We start from the raw sequence: 6,518 nt of genomic DNA on the forward strand, positions 1-6,518 counted from the left end.
AGAATTAATTCAAATTAGTCTGTCCTAACATCGAGGATAAGTCAAAAGGGTATAATTGATCTCAATCCACAAATCCTAATCAACTCACTAATTAACTTAGTGAAAGATTAGCGTTAGTGGAAACCAAACTAACAATCCTAACATCGAATGGACATCTATGATTTAAGGTCACCTAATTATCCAATTCCAAGCCAAGAATGTGAAAAACTATATAAAAATTAGAAGAGACATTTTATCAAATACCTAACATGCATAAAAAGAAAAATGTCATAAATTGCAATAAAAATAAATTCTATAACTACCAATTGCAATAAAATGATAATAACAACTCAAATAAGCATTAAAGAAACATAAAAACGTCAAAATTGCATTAAATGAAATTAAAAGTGACAAGTGTGTTTAAAGAACTAAAGTGGCATGAAAGCAACATTAACAAAGGAAACTAAGAGATTAAAGGCAATAAAACATGAAAATGTAAATGAAACTACATTAAAACAAGAATTAAAGAAATAAATTAAAGAGAAAATAAAGCTAAAAACCCTAATTCTAAAGGGAAAGGGGAGCTTCTCTCCCTAGAAAACTAAACAAAACATGTACAAAACTAAACCTAATTGCTCTCCCCTTCATCCTTCTTCAATTTGGCTTGAAATAGCTTCAGAAATGTGTTGGATTGGGTTTTGTGGGCCCAAAAATCGCTGCCAGCGAGTTGCAATTAATGAGGTCACGTGCCAAGACTTGTGCGTACGCACACTTAAACTTATGTCCACTATAGCAAATTGTATATCATTTTGAAGCCCCGGAAGTTAGCTTTCCAATGCCGCTGAAACCGCCTTATTTGGACCTCTGTAACTCAGGTTATGATCAATTTAGTATCGAGAGGTCAGGACTGACAACTTTACAAATCCTTCATTTCTTGAATTTTTCCACTTTGCATGCTTTACTTCCACTTCTTCAAGTCATTCTTGCCTTCAAAACCTTAAATCACTCAAACAAATATATCAAGACACTGAATGGGAGAAAAGTGAATTAAAATTAGCAATTTAAGCATGAAAAATATATTTTTCACAATTAAGCACAATTAGAAAAGAATTCACAAAAGCATGCTATTTCAATAGATAAGTGCAAGAAAAGTCAATGAAATCCACCCAAATAGAGCAAATAAATACCATAAAATGTGGATTCATCACATCCCCACACTTAAATAATAGCATGTCCTCATGCTATACCAAAGAAAGATAAGAAGGGGAAACAACATTTATTTAATGTAGCTAACTATATTCAATCTATCTACATGTATGTAGCTATCTATATGTAATCTATCTATATGTATTTAACTAGTCCAAAGAAATCAATTTCCAAGAAAGTATCTATATACAACCAAGGGCTAAAGCAATTATAACCAAATCCTATTCACAATTGAATTTAGTCATATAAAAGAATTTAACCAAACTTGCAAGATAAGCAATAATTATAAGTGAAAATATGGAATTAAGTAATTGAACCCTCACCGGATATGTGTATGCACTCTAGTCAGTCAAGTGTTTAGGGTCAATTCACTCAATTCTCCTCTAATCATGCTTTCAAAAGTTTGTTCTTCATCTAACCAATCAACAAGTATTTAATGTACATATGCAAAAATCATGAGGTCTTTTTAAGGTTGTAATGGGACTAAGGGTAAAGATAAAGATATACATATGGCTAAGTGAGCTTGCATTTGAATCTTTGATTAACCTAAGCTCTCACCTAACACATACACAACCTATACAATTCTAATATCAAGCTTAGCTACCCATAATCTCACTTTTACATATACATAAACTCATGCATCAAATTCAATTCCATCACATATGCATTGATTATTATTGAATTTCTCATTGGGGTAATTTTGTCCCTCTTTTCATTATTTCTTTTTTTTTCCTCTTTCTTTTATTTCTTTTTTTTTTCAAGAACGTAATATATATATACCAACACATTAATGCATATGGTTTCTATAATATTACATGAGTATGCACCCCAAATTTCCAAAATTTTTCAACAAGAATAAAACATCTATTTATCAACCAAAATTCTCACATTTTTTCCACACTTAAACATCACACACTCTCACTAGCTTAAGCTACTCAAAATTCAAATAAAGGACATTTCATTATTTTTCACTCAAGGTTAATGATGTGGCAAAATAAAGAACAAAAAGGGGACATTCATAAGCTCAAAGTGGCAAACAAAGGTGAATGAAATAGTAGGCTATTTGGGTTAAGTGAGCTATAAAGAAATAATGGCCTCAATCACATAATTGCATAAATATACATTAAACAATAGATATATAGAATTAAAAAACCAAAGATTACAATCATAGAGAAGAGCAACACACAAAAATGAAATAAGTGGTCAAATGGTGTAACCACACAATAAGGCTCAGAATCTCACAAGTTGTATGTTCTTTAACTCAAAAACCATATTCCACAATGTATAAATCATGCAAGTTTCCATGAAAAATTTTAACTCAATTCAATTTGAATTTCAATGCCCTTCATAAAAAGTAAGTTTCTTGAAAATTTCATTAAATTGACTAGCATTTATTCTATATGTATATAATGTGATTGGATGGAAAAGGTAAAAAATCCTAAGTTAAATTCCTAATTTCAATCAAACCAAAATAGCAAGTGTATAGGAAATCAAACTTAGGTGCAATTATCACATCATCCCAAATCACAATCAAGACTAAGAACCAAAAAGCATATGTAAAAGCTAAAATTAAAAGCAAAATGTCAAAATATGCATAACTACTATATAATACTAAGTTATGTACAAGCAAAATTAAAAAGTGCAATAAACTAAGTAAAAAGTTTCTCAAAAGGATAAAATATATACAAAGTACAAAAAAAACATAAAAAGAAACTACACTAAAAGTGTTTGAAAATGAAGATTGTCACCCAAAATATGCTTGTTGAAGTTGCACAACCTCCCCACACTTAAGATGTGGCACCGTCCTCGGTGCTCAAGATCATGCGGAGTGGAAAGAGTCGTCACTGGGTCACCTCCACCTTCAGCTGGTGGGTTAGGCCATAGAGTGGTTGCAAGAGTGATGGTGGTGCTGAAAACGAAAGAGCTAAGTCACAAAACAGCATATGAAGTGAACAGATAATAAAAATTTGAATGGAAGCATACATGAGAATCAAATTAAATCAAACACAAACAACTTCCAATCAAATTCAGGACATGAGGAAAGCTAACTTGCTTGTTTATCAAAGAATAAAAGAAGGAAGGAGCATTGTTACTATGCACAACGAGAAAGAAAACAGTTAAAAGTTAAAAGTTAATGTTAGTTGAAAAGTAAAAAGAAAGTTAAAAGTTAAAAGTTATGTTAGTAAAAAGGAAAATGGTTAATTGAAAGTGAAAAGAAAAGTTAGATGAAAAAGACAAGCAAAGTTAAAAGTTAGGCAAAGAAAAAGAAAAATTAGTTGAAAAGGAAACAAAGGTAGAAAATCAAGTGAAAAGGAGGGAAAAAAATTAGTTAAAGAAATGAAAACAAGCAAAAATTCAAAAATTAGGTGCATAGTCAAAAGTTCCTTAATTCCAAAAAGTTTCAAAAGTTTCAAAACAAGCAAGTTTGTATTCACTTCTCAACAATTCAAAATGCCAAAACAAGTGATGCACATGTATGTGTAGAGCACATAATCAAGTAAATATCAATCACAAGTAAATTGGCATAATTTGAAGCAATTTGGTGTTGGCAAGTTAAAACTATTGAGAATAAGTTACTCAAGGAACATTCAAACACCAAATTCCAATGAAGCATAAAAGTCACAAGTTGAAACAAGAATTGAAAACCTCATGATCTAAGTGACTTAATGAAAGTTAGGCAAAAATAAAATGAATCAATTCAGCCACTTAGATTTAAAACCTTCAATCTTGTGAGTTTATGCAAAAAAAGTTTAAAATCTCAAAAAAATTCAAGTTTATGGTCAATTTAAAAAAAAAAAATTCACTTGAACTATTCAATGCATAGAAGTAAATTAGCATTACAAACAAGCAAAGAATGTTAGAAGCATGACCAAAACTTGCAAAGAAGTTCTTGAGGCAATCAGAAATCATGTAGCAAACAAGGGTCTCTTTTGACACAGAAATTCGTCAAATAGAACTTGTTGGTTCAAACAACACAATGCAGCTTAATTGAGCAACCAAATAGAATAGCAGCGGAGTAGTGAATGCAAAAACCTCAACATCCAACAACCAAAACAAAGAAGCAATCAACCGGATAGTCACTTAATTGAGTTAACAACAGTTGAAAACCAAAAGCAATGAAATACCAACTCAATCAATTAATTGAATCAAAGATGAATATTGAAAACAGATTAAGATAAATTCCGGCAGCATTTCAGTTTCAGCAGTAAATTGGCCTATTTTCCAATTCAACCAATCAAAATCAAATTCCATATGAATTCTTTGACAGTTAAAAACACAAAAAATCATAATGAATTCATAAGAAGTAAGTAAATAAGCCAATTCCAGCAAGAAAACATGAGAAAACAATTAAAACCAATCCAACCAGCAAGAAGCATAGCAGCACTCAGCAGAACAGCAATCAATGGCCCATCATACAGCACCCACAACAGTAAAATGAACAACCCAGCAGCAATGAGCAACTCGAATTCAAAAATTTATCAAAAACATCATCACTGCAACAGCCATATCTAGGAATCGTTTGTTTCAAAAACCAGCCACCAACAAGAAAAAGCAACAATTAACAACAGGGCAGCATTCTGTTCTTTGATTTTAACAACCAATCACAAGTATTCAACATGAATTTAAATAACTAAGCATCACTGAATCAAACAATGAAGTTCAAATTGAAATAGGAATTCAGCAGCAATCACAATTGAAATTTACAACAGCCTTCAGCAAGAGTAGAGCAGCAATAAAACTATGCAGTAGCATGAACAAATCAATTCAGCACAGGGCAAATCAATGAAAGAGCAACATTCCAAACAACATTATTAATCAAAACAAACCTAAATCCACTATCCACGCCAGATTCTCTAACACCCTAATCAACTAAAGATGCATTTCTAACTAAATTAAGCTAAAAAAATTAACTAGCAGTAAACTAATGATTGAAACAGAACTCAATTAAAGAAAAACGTGAACCTGGGAAGCAGAATTGGAACAGAGGAAGGGAAGGGAAGAAGAAGGTTGATGATGGTCAGTGAACGGCTGGAGCAACTCAGCTGGCCTGGTGGTGGAGCTGCTCTAATGGCAGCAGCGGAGGAGGGGCGCAGCAAAGAAACAGGGGCCTTACCCTGTTCTAGCCTTCGAAGGCAGTGAAGAGCAACAGGGGGAAGAAGCTCGTGTCTGGGAGGAAAGAGGGTTGGGTCGCCGTGGCTCGTCGATGGAGGAGGCTACGGTGGTTCGCGGTGGTGGTTCGGCCGGGAGAGGAGGCGCGAGGGTAACGTCGCGATGGCACTAGGCTCGGTGGAAGCTAGAAGAGGGAAAGGGGAAGAGAAAGGGGCGTGGCGATGTGGGTTATCGCCGGCGATTGTGGTGAAGGGAGGTGGCTGTGGCGGCGCTGAGGTGATGATGATGGTGAAGACGATGGAGGTTATGGTGGCTGGGAAGAGACGCGAGCTGGAGGCGGCTCGCGATGGTGGTTCGGCCATGGGTCAGTGGTGAGGGGAAGAGGAAGAAAGAGAGAGATGTGGTGGCTCTGTGTCGGCTGTGGGTGACAGACGCCGGCTGCGGTGGTGATGACTGGAGGCTGAGGCGAGGCTAGGGTTCGGAGTTCGGATAGGGGGAAGGTGGGGCTCTGGCGGAAGGTGAGACAGGGAAGGTGGTTCTGGGCGGCACTAGGGTACCGCGAAGATTCAGGAATGGGGAACAGAAAAGGGATGAGAGAGGAGATGAGAGAAGAGAGGGGAAAGGGCACGGCGGTCGCCGGCGGTTGTGGTGGCGGGTGGTTCGACGCTGGTGATTCTGGTGGTTGGAGAACTCGAAACGGAGAAGAGGAGGGCTTATGGTGGCTCAGGGAATAGGAAAAGAGAAGGGAAGGAAGAGTAGGGGGATGCGAACGCACCAACTCTGCGGGTGCTCCCAGCAGAAGGGGATGAATTGGGGGTGCGTACTAATGTTCATTCGTGCGTACGCACGGACAGAAAAATGGGCAACAGTGCGTATGCATATGTTGTGCCAACGTTGTGAGCAGAAAGTGTGCATGAGAGTGTACGTTCGCACTAGGTATGTGCGAATGTACAGAGTGATTTTTTTTTTTTTCAAAAAAGATTTAACCCAACATTCTAATATGCATATAAATAAAAAATTAACAAAAATATGCAATTATTCACATTAATTTTAAAATTAATCTAAAATTTTATTTTTCAAATCAAAATCATGGGACAATGTACTAGTAATATGCACAAACAAAAGTCTATCAAAACTATTTTAACCATTTAAAATTTAATTAAAAATTTTAAACATGCAATTTAAGTTAAAAAGACAATTTAAATAAAATTACTAACTATTCA

General features: G+C 35.3%; 1 long non-coding RNA gene across 1 annotated transcript; it reads right to left on the reverse strand.

Moving 5' to 3' along the window:
* Nucleotides 1–340: 340 nt before the first annotated feature.
* On the reverse strand, nt 341–6,218 carry LOC112722476 (uncharacterized). The gene is made up of 3 exons (XR_003162712.3): nt 5,149–6,218; nt 2,934–3,094; nt 341–975 (listed from the first exon to the last, which is right to left on the reverse strand). It is a non-coding gene; the product is annotated as an uncharacterized lncRNA (long non-coding RNA).
* Nucleotides 6,219–6,518: the final 300 nt, after the last annotated feature.

This window comes from Arachis hypogaea, chromosome 11 (genome assembly GCF_003086295.3).
Source record: "Arachis hypogaea cultivar Tifrunner chromosome 11, arahy.Tifrunner.gnm2.J5K5, whole genome shotgun sequence".
NCBI lineage: Eukaryota > Viridiplantae > Streptophyta > Magnoliopsida > Fabales > Fabaceae > Arachis > Arachis hypogaea.